Raw genomic sequence first — 19,195 nt, forward strand, 5'->3', positions numbered from 1 at the left:
AGTGGAAATGCAATCAGATAAATTTAGAATCTGTTTTATTGAATAAAAAAAAAACTAATCTGAAAATTTGCCACACAACAATGAATATGAGTAATACCTCAGAATACAAAATACTGAAAATTAAAATGCTTAAGATGGCTCAGTGGGGTGGGGGTGTATGTGTGTGTGTGTGTGTGTGTGTGTGTGTATGTGTGTGTGTATGTGTGTGTGTGTGTGTTTGTGTGTGTGTGTTTGTGTGTGTGTGTTTGTGTGTGTGTGTGTGTGTGTGTGTGTGTTAGTTCAGTGCTTGCATAGCACGCACAAAGCCCTTGATTCCATCCCAACGCCACATAAACCTGGTGAGGAGGCACACACCTATGCTCCCAGCATTCATTAGGATGAAAAGGTGAAGCTCATCCTTGGCTACAGTGTGAGTTTCAGGCCGCCATGGGCTCCCTGAGGACATGCCTGGAATAAATCAAATGAAAATAAGTGGAACACTCAACTGGAAGAAGGAGGCGATGGAGAATGGATGGATGGTGTATATCGTCTACATCACGGCCCCACGAAGTCACAAGGGTGAAGTCCTTCAACGAAGTTCACCTCTGACTTTTGTGAACAAGAGTCTTACATTTTTAGCAGGTTTCAGTACTTAACATAGCATGTCTTCCCTTACAAATATCTGCAATACAGAGAGCCTCAGTTCTATTCACATTACCTATTCCTGAGAACGTGTCTTCTTAAATAATCTTGAGAGGACAGAAGCCAGTAATGCAGCTTTCCCATCCATGTTTAGACGGTGACCAGCATGGCAGACAATGGCAGCCTCATATGGAATTTCCTTTTGCCCTTCTTTCATGACCTGGAAACTTATTTTAGAAATTTGAATCATTTATGTATAATATAATATAATAGCTTGCTTTTTTCATTTGTTTGTTTTTGTTTTTGTTTGTTTACTTGTTTAATTGGGCCTTCCAAAAGGATTACCTCTCTAAAACACAGAATGTGACTGGTTTGCCACACTTGAGAAAACAGTCTTCAAACTCTGTACCTTCCTTGGGCCTTTTTTGGAGCTGATTTTCACAGGAAGTTACTGCAGGCAGCTGAAGGAGGTGTGCGGGCAGACACCAAAAAGAGTGAAGATCCTGGCTGAGGAAACTCTGCTGTTCCTGGGGAGTGGTGCTGGGTAATAACTCCTGGGGTGGGATGAAAAAGGAGAAAGCAGGAAAGGTTCACAAAGTATAATTAGCCCCATTAAAATCCCTTTAACTGAGTTTCTGTGTTATTTATCTACTGAATGGGGCACTTATGGGGAAAGGCAGCACACCTCTTTTTGGTCAGCATTACAGAGTGCTAAAAGTAAACTATGTTTGCATTCCTCGTGCTATTGAGATTTATTTTCTCAAAACAAAGTTTACCCAGAATTGTTTGTTGTCTGGGAAATTTCACCCCACTTTAAGGGACCCTGACTTCAAAGTCAAGGAAGGGAATATGGGGCCTGGTTGCCTGAGGGCACAGAGCATAACAACATAGAAAAGTACTAGGGGTGTGTGTGTGTGTGTGTGTGTGTGTGTGTGTGTGTGTGTGTGTGTGTGTGGTTTGTTCACAGAATTGGGTATTTACATAGAGCTTTGAAAGCACACATATGTCTCGTTAAAGAAAAGCAGATGTGTTTATCATTTGATAAAAAGTTTGACCAACCAGACATATAGTGTTTATCAGTCGTGGACCTGCTGACCAGGCAGCCAGTGCAGTGTGACCCATGGGTCAGGGGCTAACACTTGAGCTTATGTTCACGGGGGCTTTTTTTTTTTTTCTATAAATGGCACCTGCTGTGAGCCTCCTATAAATACTGAGTGCCTGAAGCAAATCACAGATGTTTCATGCACTAGAAAAAACCGACAGGAAGTAATCACTAAAAGAAAGGCTGAATCTGGAAGGAAAAGGAGAGGAAGGAGGGGGCTGAACACGACGTGAGGGTGTCTGGAAGAATGGGTTTTAGTCAAAGAATGGACGCAGCTTTCCTAAGCCACTGCGAGTGGTTCTCCACCCCCACCCCCCCCACCCCCAGCCCCACCCCCACCCCCACCCCCACTATCTCATCTTGTCTGAAAAGTCAGGAGTCCAGTATTCTTCTCATGACTTTATGGCACTCAAATTTTTACGCCCCCATAATTTCTTTTTTTTTTTTTTTAATCTTTACGTTTATTTACCCTTTTTATGAAGAGGGTGAAGGTACACACCGGTGTGGGTGCCAGAACATTCGTGTGGACATTAGAGAGAACACCTTTGTGGAGTCAGGTTCTCTCCTAGGAATGGATCTCAGCATGTTAGGCTTAGTGGCAAGTGGCTTTACCTAGGATCCATCTAGCCGTCCCATGTGATTTTATTTTGTTTATTTATTTAACAGCATCTCACTATATAGTTGCAGTTGGCCTGAAACTTGCTATGTAGACCAGACTGGCTTCAAACTCACAGAGGTCAACTTGTTTCTACTCCTGAGTACTGGAGTTCAAGGTGTGCACCACCATATCCCTCCTGGGTTCTGATTTTTTTTTTTAAGTATGAACATAAATGCTTTTATTTTCAGTGCAAACCTGTGTTAGCCAAAGACCACTGTCCTCTGTGGGTCCCCCTCAACTAGATGTTTCCTGCTGTAGTCCATAAAAATAATTTAGAGAAAACCATGTGGGGTTTATCTTATTTTTACACCATCTTATTTCAGCTTGTTTCCAGAGTATGTCAAAGCCAAAAATAATATTATTTTATACTTTCAAATTAAGTGGAACAAAGAAAATTCTTGTCTGTTCTATTTTTCCCATAGTTACCTTTCCAGAGATACCAAAGACGTTTGTTTTCCAGGGAGTGTTTACACTTAACACGTTTACATATTAAGTCACATTTGCTCTACCCCTTAAATGACTTCTCTAATAACTACTTTTTAGCTTATAATCACATTAACAATCTACCCCTAAAGAATTCTTCAGAGCGCTGGGTGTTGAATTTTTTTTTTCATTTTTACTTTAATATTTGACAGTTTCTTTGTAGAACGGAAAGAGCATTTGAAAAAATATTGGATATTTTGCCAAGTCTGTCAAAGGAGTAACACTTCCACTCTTGCAGCTCTGTCTCATTAAAATTGTATTCTAATTCCGCCTTAACTCGGTCTCTGTGTTTCATAAGTCATTGCCTGCTCATTACTTGTAGTGTGGAAGACGAAATTTATTCAATCCTGATAGCTCAGATAAAGAATTGAAAGGCAGGCAGCTGGGAATGATGGAATTAGCCTATTTTAGTGCTTGCAGGCTGGAATTTTGCACAGCCACTGGTTACACCACGTGTCAACTCACACTGGTGACATTATCTGTGTTTGCTTTGTAGATTCTATTAATATGACATTCTTAAAATGAAAATACAGAGAATCTCTACCATTTTCCTCCCTTTTGTCTTAGCATTGAAATGCCAATGAGTGTCTGAGTTGACAGAGGGGAAACATGGCTTTTTATCATTATAGAATCATTAAAACTGCCCAGTGAGGATTAATTGTTCTGTTACGCTACACTCTGTGTGGTGTCCCTTACAGGAAAGAGCATTAGTGACAAGTGCATGTTAGAGCCTCAGAATGGTTTGTGAGGAAGCGGATTTGCAATGTAGTCATCCTCACAAGCAATTTTCACATGGGATACAGGTGGGAACTCCGTTTTCTATCCTAAACACTCATCCCAAGGCTTAAGTATGAACATAAATGCTTTTATTTTCAGTGCAAACCTATGTTAGCCAAAGACCACTGTCCTCTGTGAGTCCCCCTCAGCCACAAGAATGTACCATGGGCTTCCTAGTTTTGAATAGAAAACACTATTTAAGGAAAACTGACTGAAATCATAGTGCTTCTCTACCCTCAAACTGAGCCGCAAGAAATTATCTGCTCTAATTACTGAACTTGGTGTTTTTGACTACTTTGACTGTGAACAGATATTGTCATTAGCTAGCTAATTAAATTGACTGCCATCGCAAGCAGTGATTCAGAAACATGTTCTAAATCACTCTCCATGAGAAAGCAAAGCATCAGTTGATCTGTGTATGTTAACAGTATCAGTTATCATAAGGCTGCTGAGGGGCTGCAGTGGAAAAGGACGTATGGTGCTATTAGGGAAACAAGGATTGTTGGCCCTCTAATCCTGAGTTATGAGGCAGAGCTTGATATGGACTTAAGGATAAATTATGAGGCTTTTTTTTTTAAAGACAGGGGCTATGCTGGAACACTCTCTGTAAAGCAGGCTAGCCTAGAACACAGAGAGGTCGGCCTGTCTTTGCCTATGTTGGGATTAAAGGTGTGTCCTGCCACCTCCTAGTTAATGATGGTTTTTTTACTCAAAAAGAAAAAAAAAAAAGGAAGAAAAACACATTTTCAAGACTCTATAAGATTTAGTGTGAGTACAAAGGCATACCCAAGCCAGAAACATTGCAAATGAGATGGTTAATTGGAAGTGGACAGAGCTTCTCTGGGTGTTGATTGTGTGGCATAGGTAGGCAAATCCATCCATCTTACTGTGGCCCTATATCACAAAAGTCGTTTATGCGACTAATAAATGAAATAGGTAAGACGCAGTAGACCCCAGCCTATGACAGAGGTGTCCTCTGGTAGCCATGGTGAGATCGGAAAGAAGACCTTCTTGAGACCACTTGGCACAATGGGTTTTCAACTTGTTTCATACCCACCCACACCCATTTTGATAGTTGGTTCATTGACTTTGACGTGCTTAGCCCTATTAACATTCTATAAACCTTCCAGCAGAGAAGGTCAAGTTAAAATGTAGGGCTAAAAAGAAAATCAATAGAGAACACAGAGCTAAGCCCTGGCATGATTTAATACTTTTTCAATAAGGACTACCCAATAAACAAGGCCGCGTGCATGCAGACACATTATGAAAGTAGCTACCTAACCCCAAGTTGCTGTGAACATAAACAACTGCTATTCCCTCTGCTCCTAAATAATTGTTTCTGGTTTTCGACAGACACAGCCACCACGTACTGCCACGAATACACCCAATCATTCCAGTTCTGTCTCCTGTCTTCCTGGTCCATCCCATGCACTGAGAATAAACATCTGTCCAAGTACTGTGGCTGACGACACACTGTCAACCAAGAATATGAAACGGGAATAATACCTTACAACGTGATTTGCTACTCGGCAGAGACTTATTTTTTATGCTGTTCAATCTTTCTATATCAACTTGGAATTCATAACTTAAAACTCAGAAATGCAGTTTCTGGCTGCATCCAGAAACACTCCAAGGACATGTAGTGTAAACACCTGGCAAATGGCTGCAGAGAGGACTCGGTGGTTCAGCACAGCTGCTGCTCTTGAAGAGGGCCTAGATTCAACTCCCAGCACCCATATGGCAGCTCAAAACCATCTTTAACTTGAGTTCCCAAAGATTCAGTGCTCCCCTCTGGCTCTTTGGGAGTAAGACATGCATGTCGTGCACATATATGCATGTAAGCAAAATATGTGTACATAAAAGTAAGTGGTAAAAAAATAACATCTGCAAAGAGTTTTGTTGTTTTTTTTTTTTTTAACTTTAAAAAAATAACTATTTTATTTTATGTTAGCCAGTTACCTTTGACCAGAGAACAAAAACACCTATAATACCTATGGGTAACAAATAAAAAAGTGAAGATTCATCCCTGTGTCCTTTTTGTTGTTGTTGTTTTGTTTTGTTGTTTTTGTTTTTGAGACAGGGTCTCTGTGTAGCCTTGGCTGTCCTGGACTCTCTTTGTAGAGACCAGGTTGGCCTGGGACTCACAAAGATTCACCTGCCTCTGCCTCCAGAGTGCTGGGATTAAAAGCGTGTGCTACCACGCCCGGCCTCATCCCTGTGTCTTATCAGTGCAAGACTCTGCTGTGACCAGCAGTCCTAGGGGTAAAGTCTCTTCCTAAGGTTACAGCTTCTGTCTGTCCATTTGGTCATCGCATGGTGATCAGTTTTAATGGCAATGGTGTGCTCATTGACGGGAAATTTGGTTGTCTTACTAGGGTTTTATGTATCCTTATTCTATTCTGTCCAAGCATCGAACACTGCACACTCTCAATGGCCACATGTGTTTTCATGTGTTCCTACCACACCCAGGCATTTGTGGATCAGATCTCCAGGAAGCAAGTCTTTGAGGACATGGAAGTCTTATTGGATGGTTTCAATAGTATCCTCACAGTAGGCATGCCTATGTCTCCTCCCATTAGCATGAGAACACACTGCTTAAGCTAAAACATATCCACCCCCCCCATCAGACCTTCACAAAACATTTGCTGTACAAAATATTTCTCCTTGTATGATTTTTTTTTAAATCTTTTGACTAATTCTAATAGCTAACTGATCTTTTAATTATTTTTTAATATCCCTATAGCCAAAGATTTTTCTCACTCTGAGAGTTCTAATTAAGCATCAGACTTAATTGGCCATGGTCTATCAACACAAACAGCATCTTAGAGTAGCTATTGATTCAGGATTCTTGAATAAAAGCCCTCGTCTAAGGCAATGTCTGCACCACTCACTCTATACGGTGTAATACCCAATACTGTCCACTACACTTTCTTATCCTGATTGCTCTCCTCCTCCTCCATCTTCTTTTGTTTCTTTTGATTCTTCTTCATCCTCCTTCATCCTCTCTCCTCCCTCTCTCTCTCTCTCTCTCTCTCTCTCTCTCTCTCTGTCTCTCTCTCTCTCTGTCTCTCTCTCTGTCTTTCTCTCTGTCTCTCTCTCTCTGTCTCTCTCTCTGTCTCTCTCTCTCTCTCTCTCTCTCTCCTTTATTAATGTGACATTGTACTTATCAGCTATTAGCTCATCTAAGGAACGAACAGATTCGTGGATATCAAGTAGCCAGTTTACAATGAGCACACGAAAGGCATATTTTAACAAAATAAGTTTCATTCACTTGAGAAACATATTTCTAGATTTGGGGGTGGTTTATTTTTTGTTTTGTTTTGTTTTTTGTTTGTTTTTGAGACAGGGTTTCTCTGTGTAGCCTTGGCTGTCCTAGACTCGATTTGTAGACCAGGATGGCCTTGAATTCACAGAGATCGGCCTGCCTTTGCCTCCCTGAATACTGGGATTATAGGCATATGACACCATCCTAGGCTCTCCAAATTTGTTAATAAGAAAGTTCAAAAACAGATACAATCATTATTCTCATATATAAAAATGGAATAAACATAAGTGAAGGATCATTTTTAATTCATGAAACAAGTACAGAAACTGCTCAAATGTTAAGATCATTTAAAGGAGGATTGCAGAGTAGGCCTTGGACAGGCTAGCAATAGATCTGCAAATATTTCACCTACACTGGGGGAGCCAAACTGAACTTCATAGGGTAGAACTGCTTTGCATGTGTAAGGTAACAAAAGTCACTTTAGGCCTTTTGTACTGTGGTACTTTTGATTTTCTGCAGAGTACACTCTCTTTCCAAAATTATAAGAAAGAATCAAGTAATCTCATGATCTATGGTAGAGACTAAATGAAGATTTGTTGAATTTCTTTGATTCAAGGTGTGATGTTTAACCTTCTATTAAATGTTTACCTATATTTAAGAGCAATCATTCAGTCATACACCCAGGTTGTTTCTCATCTACTGTACTTGCCTGAACATGTCCTCAGCAGGGAAATAGTTCAGTTAACAAGACAGAGCTTATCATCTTATATTCTAATAGAAAAAATATGTAAGTAAATCAATATGAAGGTATGCCAAATGATGTTTAGGGCTAGATAGAAAATAAAGCAATGTAAGGTACCTAGAAAAAGACTGAGCAAAGGTACTTTATGAAAAAGGATATTTAGCTCAGCATCATGACACATGCCTGGAATCCCAGCAAAAAACTTGCCAGTCTGGGGTTCTAGCACATACTGGCAGCAGGAGGTTCACTGTAAATCTGAGGCAGGACTGATCTACACAGAAAATTTCAGGTCCACTGGGGCTACATAACCATACCTTGTCTCAAGCCAGACAGTGGTGGCCCATGCCTTAAATCCCAGCACTCGAGGGGCAGCGGCAGGCAGATCCCTGTGAGTTCAAGACCAGTAACTTGCTCTGGTCTACAGAGCAAGTTACAGGACAGCCAAGGCTGCACAAGAGACTCTGTCTCTAAAACAGAAACAACAACAAAGCAAAACAAAACAAAAAAAGAGATACCCTATCTCCAGGAACACAACCCAACTATTAATCAGTTAAGTAATGAACTACTTCTAAGTTTGATGCGTTTTCTTGCTATGTTGACGTGTCTTTGTACGTATTTTCAGAAAGTAATCAAAATGGAATTTAGCAAGAATTTAACAATTAGACACCAAATTTAAGCCCCCTAGGTAGAAAGTCGAAAGGAGAAGGCAGCTGTGGCAAAGCCTTCTGTCTGAATTGTGGGGATACAGTTTAGACTGAGTGCTGAGCTCCTTGACAGCCATCAGCCCCATGAGGATCATAAGCACCAAAGGTAGAAGGTGTGATTTCCCTACCTCATTATTATTTTTCCTTTTTGCATTGAGCCACGAACTGCTCACTAAAGGCTGTATGTAATCTGTGACACTGGAGCCCTCACCACGTTAAACTTCTGTGACACAATATTAAGGGTCTGTGAATTTCAAGAGAGAATTTAGGAGGTGACAAGGGTTACGGAGAAAAAAACCAAGTGATCCTTGGCTGCGTGTGTTCCTGGCTATGTTGGTTTGAAAATTCCATCAGATTTGAACAAGGATCGTGGAAACCTTCCAGAAAGAATGCGTGTCTGCCCTCCAGAGCTCATGGACAAGCCTGAACGCAAGTTCTAATATATTCTGGTTCCGACTCTTGTCCTTTTTTTTTTTTTTTTTTTTTTAACATTTTTTCCATTCAGTGCTTCTTAGACTCCTTCAGTTCCTCCCATCTCTCAGCTTCCTCTTTTACAGTTTCAAAGTATCCCTCCCCCCCCCTTCCCCAGACAATCATGGGAAATGAAGAGAAAAGAAGGCCACTCAGTCCCAAAGCCCGCCCAGGAAGGTGCTCTAGCAGTCAGTTTCCTGGTAGCTGAGGTTGGGGGAACAGCTGTTGTTTTGACTGTCCTGCCTTTTGTGTGGGAGAAGAGATTTGAATGGTTCACTTTACCCAGGGTTCCCCATCCTTCCGTGACTCCCTGTGGAGAGATGGTCCCGTGATTCGAGTATTTATGGGAACACTGCTGAGTTGGTCTTGCATTATTTAGACACACAAAGGAAAATTCCTGAGACGGTGTGCTAAGAACACCCTTAGTGCCAGTAGGGGGAAAATATTTTAAAATACTGTTTTCTCTTTTTGTTGTGAGGTCTTCGGGGTCAAATTAATCTAACTGGATTCTGCCTCAGTTCAGACTGGATGCTTGAGGTCTAAAATGGTCGTTCTGCACTGTAATTCGTTTATTTAATAAAGCGGCGGGGGGAGGGGGGTATTACTCCACAAATGAATACAATCACCATTCAATTAGGCCTAAAGGCACCCAGTTGCTCCCCGCCCCACAACACCACCGGAAGTAAATTCTTGCCCTTTGACACACCCTCTTTATGAAAAGAAATATAAGATTGAATAAGCCAGGCCTCTTCTTTTGGAACTATGTCTCCAATAAGATTCTAACACATGGGGAATCTTGGTAGGAACTGATTACAGAAGAACTTATCACATTTTTTTTCTTGTGGTTAAAGCTCTAGTTTGGAAAAAGAAAAGGGGAGGGAAGGTAAGGGATGGGGGGGGGGGACTGTTTTCTGGGTGAACGGGGAGCTAATGACGATTCCATTGGTTCCACAAGCCAGGGAAAGATTCCCACAGTCCTGAACAAGCTGTTTCTCGGCCAGTAATTTCTAAGCCTTTGTTTCCCCACTTTGGAATTCTGACTACAGCCATGTTACCAAGCCAACTGGGCTTACTACAAAGACCCACAGAAGCTCTTTTTATCACAAGATCAAGACAACAATTGTGTGCCTACAAGAAAAGAACAAGGAAAACCATCCAACTAGCATTAAAAGAACAATTCTAGAGATAGTTGCCTTTGAACTCCAATAATGGGCAACATTCAATCGTGAGACTTGAATTCTACCTTAAAAGAATTCATTACCAGTTGCCTTGCCTGGTAATTGCAAGAGCCCCTGGCAAGTGTTCTGCAGCAGCATTTTTTTTTTTTGGTCAAATGTAATATTTTGCAGTTGTGTTGGATCCAGAGCACCGATTACATTGTAACCTGAAGTTTACAGACTTAGTTTTGTGAATTATAGAGTTCTCTTAGGAAACAGAAGACATCTAAATTTTGCCTTGGCTTCACCACAAACTCCAGAAAAAGAAGTTTGGGGTTTTTTTGTTTTGTTTTGTTTTGTTTTGTTTTTTAAAGCTTGTTCTGAAATATCACTTCCTGACTGGAGCAGGGTACTGTTCGCATACACAGCTGAGAGGATCGGGTAGCCAATCAGGATGGCCCTTTGATTCCTTTAGCCGTGACCTGTAAACACGCTTAGTTCCCTGTGGAAGAAAAATAAGAATTTCCCTCATGCACAGACATTTCATTTTCTAATGTGAAATTGATGTAAGTCTAATCTGAATGGAAACCGGGAGTACTTATTTGAAGAATTGGATCTACATTACTGTGGGTACCCTGAATGTTTCTAGAAATGCCTTCTAGAACTCAGCCGTTCCTCATCTTAAAAGCCTTACAAATACTGCTTTATACATGTTGTTTTGAATGGGTTCTCTGTTGGTTTTCCCTGCTGCGCATAGATGTCTGAAGAACTACATTTTCAATCTACTATTCTGCTTGTACATTTTCTAGAAGAAAAAAAAAAAACAAAAAACAAAAATAAACAACAAAAAAAAATACTACCTAGACCTGGACAGTTTATTTTATCCAATGTGAACTATTTGCTGCCTCTAGAAAACTTATTAGAAAAATAAATACCTAAATAACAACTGATAAATTAGTGTTTGGGCCTTTTATGATTAACTTAGACTTAATCATCTACTTTTGTTTATGTATATACTAATAATACTAAATATTTTCACCTTTCTACTACATTCACTTATCTGGCTGGAGCGGGAGGGGACCCAACTTGCAGGAGTCTGCACTCCCCTTCCACAGTATAGGTCCCAAGACTTGAACTCAGATTGTCAGCCTTAGCAACAAACCCCTTAGCCACTGAGCCAGCTTGGTGGCCCTGTGTTAGTTAGTTAGTTAGTTAGTTAGTTAGTTAGTTAGTTAGTTAGTTAATATTGTGTGTGTGTGTGCTAGAAGCCAACATGGAAATCTATTTGCTTACATATAAACTTCTTTAGGTGGTAAACCTCATAAATACTCATAAATAATCACCTTTAGTAGTTCACTATGAAAATCAGATTATTGTAAAAAAAGAATTCTTATGTAGGTTAAGATCTATCTTTAAACACCAGTGGTTAGTAAATAACAGAAATGGTTTAACTGTCAACCAGCAACAAGCAATTCTTTATTAAAGATTGGATTATTATGTTCTTGGAGACAAGACAAAACCCTTCCTTAGTGTAACACTGCACTTCCCCCAGGTCCTTTGAGCAGGAGCTGTCACTGAGGGGGTGGGGTACAGAGAGTACCAGCCTTTTTTTCCAGTTCCCATCAAACAAGCAAACAAATAGATCCTGGTGGAGAGAAGACACCCAGCTAACCACAAAGCAAAAGACTTTAAGAAGGTTCAAGCCCCATTAAAGAATCTGCAGCAACAGAGGAGAAAAAACAAAGAAAATGTAGAATACCCACTTTAAAAAGACTTAAAAAAGGATTATTGGTAAAATCCGCATACTTGAGATGCCAGGAGTCTTATCTCATTCCATATACAAAATAAAGTCAAAGTGGATTACAGAATTAAATATAAGATCCAATCCTGTGAAAAGAGCGAAGGGAAGAGATTTTGTTGATGTGTGCCTGGGTGATGATTTGGGGGGTATGCTGTGTAGAGCACAGACAACAAAAGCAGAGTCAGACAAGACTGCATAAAAACAGAAAGCTTCTGCAGAGCAGTAAATAAAATCAACAGAGTGAAAGAACAACCTAAGAACAGGAGAAAATATTTGCAATATGGAGTTAATACCCAAAATATGGAAGGAGCCCAGAAAGCCCCTTAGTAAGAAAATAAATAACTTGGTATTAAAATAAACCTCCTGAGCTGCAGGAGGCCTTGCTTTAAAATAAATTAATTAATAGTAAACATTAACAGAGGGAAATCCAAGACGTGAAAGCCAGCGGATGGGCTAATGGACACCCCACCTGTTTGCCAAAAACAAAAAACAAAGAAACAAAAGTTCATTTAACCAAATGTATAGCTTCATACAAAAACATGTTTATAGCAGAAATCAAACATAAAATGGTTTGTAATAGTGAAAGGGTTTCAAAGAAAATTCCAAAGTAGTAAAATACATACACAGAGCAATATTTTTAGCCCTAAAAATAATTCAAATTTTGATACATACCACAAACAAGAATGAGCCTTGACAGGAGGACCCTTATATAAAATAAAGTAAGCCATCAATGAAACAATGAATAGCCAAATTCAGATGCAGAGAGTAGGAATCACCTGTGATTTGAAAGGGGTAAATGGGAAGAAAAGGGGAGATACTGTTTGAATGAGAAAAGATTAAATTTAAATAAAATAAAATAAAAAGCTAAAGCTGGTGCTAATGCTAAGTTTGATGAAAACTGAAGAGTCCAAGAGGAGAGAGAGACCGGTGTTAAACGTGCCAAACTAGGAAAACAAAATCTAGATGTATGTTTTGTTTTCCCCTATTTTGTGAGGTGGTAGAGGGTTTGGGTTGTTGTTTTTGTTGTTGTTTGATGTGCGTCTGTGTGTCTATGTGTATCTGTGTGTCTGTGTCTGTGTTTGTGCTAGGTATCAAACCCAGAGGCTCACGCCTGCTAAGCATGCTGAACTTGAACACTGAACTACACCCCCATCCCATCCAATTGATGTTCCTGTGTCTTTGGAGACTGCTGAGGGATGTAAAGGGATGCAGCTGTGTGGGAATCAGTATGTAGGTTCTTTAAAACCCTAAAAATAAAACTACGTAAGACCCAGCTATATCATTCCTGATATATCTCCTGTAGAGTCTATGTCAGTATGCCACAGAAACATTTGCTTGCCCATGTTTATTGCTCGACTGTTGACAACACTGAAGATATAGAACCAGTGTTTGTGTCCAATAACAGATGAATGCATGAAGAAGATGCAGCATATATACATAATGGTATTTTATTTAGCAGCAAGAAAGAATGAAATTATATCATCTGTGTGGGGAAAGTACAGAGGAGATCATCAAGTTAAGTGAAAGAAGCCAAACTCAGAAAGACAACAAATATTGTGTTTCCTCACATATGTGGAATCTAGAAAGAGAGAGGGTGTGTGTGTGTGTTCTCTTCTGTTAAGAGTTAATATATATGAGTTAATAATATATATATGGCTGGGTGTTATGAAATATAATGATGCAGAGAGGAGGGTACTATGGCGTCGCCATGCCAAGGTGTACCCCCTGAAAAATTATGCCACACAACAGATCTGGGGGAAGGGAGAAGGGAGCCTGGAGAAGGGGTAGAGGCAGTGAGTGAGCCATGCTGACAGGGAGCTAACTGCTCAGGAAGAGAGCTATGAGGTTAGAGAAGAGGAGAGGGATGCAAAGAAGGACAGAAAGGAAAAGAGAGAACACCAGACAGAGAGAGAGAGAGGCAGAGCCAGGTAGAGCTCTGTGAGGTTGAGGCCAGCTAATCCAGAACATCCGGTGCTACATAAAGGAGAAAAGAAAAAAAAAAAAAGATGCGGAGGAGTTAATATAAATGGATCTATTAATCACTTGGGTAGGAGATCTGTCTGTCCCAAAGAGTTTTGTAAGTAGTACTATACCTGATTTAAGACATACGTTGACTCAGTTGTCTGTCTGGTTTTTGTCCACTCTCACCCCTGAGAGTACTTTGTATTATCTGTTTACACCATGTTCTGCGAACATCTGTAATCTTCCGTGGAGATCCTGAAGATGGAAGCCAAAGCCAAGGATAAGCTATGGGCAAAACCCAGTAACTTCTCATACGTATTGTATCTCAAGTTAATTTCAGCTGAAAATATTCAGTTAAACTGAGGTGTCATGCTTTGGGATAGCATGATCTTAACCATATCAGTATTGCCGAACAATGTTTTGCTACACCCACTGTAAGAGACAGCCTATGTCATAGCAGATGATAAGAGAGCTTAGGAAAAGAGGGAACAGAAAACAAGAAAGAGTGATGGGCAGTTCTAGAGCGCTAAGGGGTGAGTGAGACCTTCTTGGCAGTTGAGAGACATGAAGTGTCAAATGCTTGAAAAGCTTCAAATAGAGAATTTATTCTGAGGATGGATGAAACTGCCCATGGACCCGAATAAAGCCTCATTCCGTCATGCCCTTAACTTCTCTCAATGTCAACAAACACTATAGTGGATCGGGATGTGGAAGAATATTGAGAATTGGATATCAAGGAAAATGATTTTGGCCAACGGTCTTTGTTTTGTTTTGTTTTTCATGTAGGTGAGGTGAGAACAAGACTGAGGAAAAGGTACTGACAGGAGCAGAGGGTAGCCCACATCAGGAGGAAGATTTGGGCAAGTTCTTAGGGGAAGATGGACAATTCTTGCTATCTATCCAGTGCAAAACGTGGCTTGCTTTGGCAAGTAAAGCCAGGAAGGAAAGAGGGTGGGGACGGGACAAAAAGATCATTGAATGGTAACAATGGGCATCTGGCCAGGTGGCTCAGTCGGTAAACTGCTGGCTGTGCGTGTTTGAGAAATTGAGTTTGGCTTCCCAGCACTCACATGAAAACTTGACATGGCAGCGCCGTGCTGGGAGGTGACAGTTGAGACAAACACATTTTCCAGGACTGGCTGACTAGTCATTCGAACTGAAACCGTGAGCTCTGGGCTCACTGAGAGATCCTAACTCAAAACAGAAAGTGGATGACAATAGAGGAAGACTCAGGATATCGACATCTGCATGCTCACGTATGGACAACTGTGACGATGCCCACACATATGTACACACCATGCACCCAGACACACAAAGAAAGAGGGAGAGAGAAGAAGACTACTACAGAGGAAGCAAAAGTTTTAGGTTGGTATTGTATCACCGTGCAGAATGTAATAAAGTACAGGTCTGTAAGTAACACAGGGAAACTAGAGAATCCTTAATAAGAGTGATGGAGGCTTTCCCTCAGGTGAGCGTAAATCTGCGGACTAGGGTCCCAGGTACCAGCACCTACCAAACCCATGTAGGCCAGTGACTTCCAGCTTTTTCTGTCTCCTGAACTCAAAGAATGAGTTTCACAGACCAAGAGGAGGAGATTAGTATACATCTATAGAAGAAAGCTTAAGAGAAATCAAGCAAGTACAGCTTCTGTATAACAAGGGCAGGCTCTCCCATCCCCCCAAAAGGGTTGTCAAAAAAACTGCTAGAATGCCTGCTTTTATGAGGATTTAGGGCGGAAACTGTGGTGAGGCATGGAGAGCTGGGTCAGTCGGTCTAAATGGCCTATCCATAAGCTGTCCCGTGGCCTCTCCACTTCACTCATGCCCTCTCCTATAGCTTCCAGGCAGAGATGCTCATCTGAGTTGTGAAAAAAGAGAAGGAAGCGGACAAGGAGCCAGAGCAGGTAGCACAGCTCCTCCGGCCAGGACAGAACCAAGGACATTTCCAGCTTCCAAGCAAAGACAAGAGTCAGAACTTCTGCTCTCAAAGTCCGGGCCCTAAGCTTCTTGACCAGATTCATTCTCCCACCTGTTCCTAATTTCAGGTTCAAAAACAGTAACAACAAAGAAAAAGAAATATGTTATGTAGAACCTCCCCAAACTCTCCCGTCGTTCATCAACCTCACACCAGCACCTCTGTAGTTTGAGTTAGTAGTTCATCCACTCTGTCTGTCTGTCTGTCTGTCTGTCTGTCTGTCTGTCTGTCTGTCTGTCTGTCTGTCTGTCTCTCTCTCTCTCTCTCTCTCTCTCTCTCTCTCTCTCTCTCACACACACACACACACACACACACACACACCTGCCCCGGAAAAGCATCACGTGCTTGAGAGCTCTGAAGAAACAAGGAGGCCTGTGCAGCTCTCGGCTTTCCGAGTGACTACTAAAAAGATCCTCAGCTGTGCTTCATTCCAGTGAGCAAATGGCTTGCACCAACTCTAGATGGATGAAAACAAGTGTCTTTCAGCTGAATCATCATAGAAAATGGATTCCTTGTGTTCTAGAGCAGAATGGACAAGTAGGTAGGATCTGTCCGCTGTTTCTGCCAAGTGCAAAGAGTAGAAATGCACTGGAACAAAATTCTTAAATTGGGGGAAAAAAAAAAAGGAGAGGGATTCTTATCATTCATTTAGGTTAATAACACACAACGTATATTTGTCAATCAAATTAGAATTACTGTCAGCCCGTAATGCATTTTCGTTTAGCCAATATCAGTCAGTCCTGATTTATTTGCTTAATACAAAATCTAATTGAGTTTCAGGCTGCTCTCCTCTCAGCTGTTAACCGACCAAGTACATCTTTAATTTCCAAGAGCGATGGTGTGCTAGCAGTAGAAAGGAAGAGAGATCTGCATACGGCCCCAGAAGGGTGCCAAAACTCTTCACGCTTTAAACAACAGCCTTTATTATTCTGTAAGTGGATGTGTTGAATTTTCATGCTTTTGTTTCCAGTTCAGTCCTGACAGCAAAGAATAAAGTAGATTTTGCCAGCACCCCTGCTGTGCCCTGGGGGAGAAATTCAATGTGCCTCATTTGTCTTAATTGGAGAACCGCCCTCAGCACCAGCTTTTTCTATGAATACATTAGCATAACAGACAGAAAATTCAAGCCTACTTTTGTAGCAATAGCCCCGCCCCCAACCCCTACACACACACACACACACACACACACACACACACACACACACACACACACTTTTTTTTTTTATTACTATTCTAAAGACTAATAAAATCTGCAAGAGAAGTGGGTTTGGTCTCCTGGATTCCTTAGAGTTATGCTTGTAAAATTCATCAAGCCTGCTCTATCTCTGTATTGTTATTAGAGCCAGTCATGAAAAATGTGATAAATATCATGCTTGACAGAGAGCTGAAGGCCTCTCTTTATTCTTCATAATGTGCTAATCCCACAGCCTTGTTCTTTGACGGCTTAGGCAGTTTTTTCAGTGGGGAGAGTTGGTTTTACGGAGACGCGAATGTGGGGCTGTTCTGAACAAATGGGGCGGGGCTGCGGGGCCTTGGTGGAGAAAGAAAAATTCTTACTGAGGTGAATTTATTAACAGTGGAACAAATGTGGCTGTCTCCTCCAAGCCAGGATGTTAAACTCTGCCAGTTTATGGGAGAAATATTCAATTTGTCTTCAGGTTTTTCATATGACAAAAGGGCTTCGTGTCTGGACAAACAGCCTGGCTGTTTAAATCATTTCCTTGCCCAGATCTGTCCCTATCAGATTGAACTAATGGAATTTAAAGGTGGTTATTTCAAAGGAACTATTTCCTCCCTGTGTTCTCCAGGCCGGAGTTAATTCCTTGAGCACATCTGTTCACCTTGTTTGCCTCAGCAAGGGTGTGAAGGAGAGGAAAAGCAAGGAAGAGGTGAATTTTCCAAGGAAACATAGTATATACATGCCTTGCCGCGGGCCCACTACCCCCCTCAGCCCCCACCCTCCCACCCCCCACCCCCATCCCCCACGATCTGTGACTATTACTTACCACCTCATTTTCTAGAATGCTTTCACGAATTTCAAATAAGAGAGTTTGGGGTCTATGCGTCTGTGGGCCTTTGTTCTTGCTGTAAAGTGCTTGGTTTGCTTCGTATTCTTCTGTATGCCGACCTAAAAATTAAATACATTTTGTGTCAAGTCCTCCCGGGTAAATAGAAGGCAAAAATCATTTTTGGAATAATAATGAGGAGATAGAGAAGTTCTTAGGGCCCAGAGAGAACCAATTCTTTCTTCTATGTAAATCCTCCCCCCCACCACCACCACACACACACACACCCCACCCCACCCCACCCCACCCCACCCCACCCCCTCTTTGCCTCTTTTAAAAGCTGGGTAGCTTCCTTAGAACCTTCCAGGAGAAACAGAGACTGAGGCTGGCACCTCCCACCCCTGGCATTCTCCTCAACCCAGTAAACAATTGAGAGGCTGTGCAGAGGCAGTGTGTGTCAGGAACCGGGAATGAAAGGTTTGCTTTCTTGTGTAAATGAATATAAAAGGAGTCATTTGGCCTGATCTGTCCTGTAAGAGGCTGTCAGCTTCCCACTTTATTGCTTGTATCATTTACATTGCAAGAGTCACGAGCAGGTTACTGGGTTTATCAGATAATTCTTCTTGCTTTCTAAACAAACATTCTAGCCACAGGGAAAGTTCTTTAATCACCCCCCTCCTCCCCCCTGCCCCTCCCCCTGTAACTCACCCCCCCTTGTCCTGTCTGGGCTGAGAGGAGAGGAGTCATTCTCTGGGAACCCTTCCAGGCTCCCTCTATCTCAGACGCTTTGTTTTATTATGTTATGGTCATCAAACTCAGGGTCTTATTTATAGCACTGTCCAAGTATTATAAGGGAAGAGAAATGAGACAAGAGTAGGTAGAACTGAGGACTGAGTGAAAGGTTTTCTTGGGAGGTTCTTGCTGGGTTATTGCATACATTTTACAAGTGAAGGGCTTTCTTAACTTTGTGAATGATGTGTGTTCATTATATAAAGATGAGGACGTTCCAATACCAATACAAATAAATAAACAAACAAATAAATGCCCCTGTCCTGTCATGAGCTCTACACCAGAAACACAGACAAACATGCCTGTGTCTTTCCACAATGTCAGAATTCACTGAACAACAATAAATTCATAAGGCTTAACAGTTTCAGTGTCATAAAATCTGCCTACCACGGTAGCCTGGATGAGGTGAATAGAAGCTCTTTACTCCATTCTTAATTCCTAATATCTCTCACATCACACAGTGAATGGATGGATCTATCTGTGTGTCCCTAGGTTATGGGGTGAATGCATGTTAAATGTCCACAGCAGACTTCAAGTTGTCCTAAGGGGCCTGAGAAAGTCTCTCTGAGAAAGTGGTAATAGGGTGACAAGCAGGACCAGTGGGGACCTTGTCTGGAACAGCTGGAATCAGGTCTGTGAGGGAAGCTACAGGATTCAGCAGGAAGGTGAAAGGCTGAATCCAG

The 19,195-nt window shown here is 41.4% G+C and overlaps 2 long non-coding RNA genes across 4 annotated transcripts in view; one reads left to right on the top strand and one right to left on the bottom strand.

Moving 5' to 3' along the window:
• The window catches only part of LOC311595534, a 415,275-nt gene that overhangs the window by 68,537 nt on the left and 327,543 nt on the right, over positions 1–19,195 (top strand). The gene's annotated exons all lie outside the window — the stretch shown is intronic.
• Positions 25–18,129, bottom strand: LOC311596016. 3 transcript variants are annotated; one of them, XR_014778661.1, is made up of 5 exons: positions 18,052–18,129; positions 17,724–17,845; positions 13,875–13,998; positions 1,031–1,175; positions 25–841 (listed from the first exon to the last, which is right to left on the bottom strand). It is a non-coding gene; the product is annotated as an uncharacterized lncRNA (long non-coding RNA). The 3 variants fall into 3 exon arrangements; XR_014778663.1 differs by adding an exon at positions 12,454–12,557 and having other exon boundaries at positions 25–1,175; XR_014778662.1 differs by having other exon boundaries at positions 25–1,175.

The sequence above is a fragment of the Acomys minous genome, assembly GCF_964271855.1.
Source record: "Acomys minous genome assembly, chromosome: 4".
In the NCBI taxonomy this organism is placed as follows: Eukaryota; Metazoa; Chordata; class Mammalia; order Rodentia; family Muridae; genus Acomys; species Acomys minous.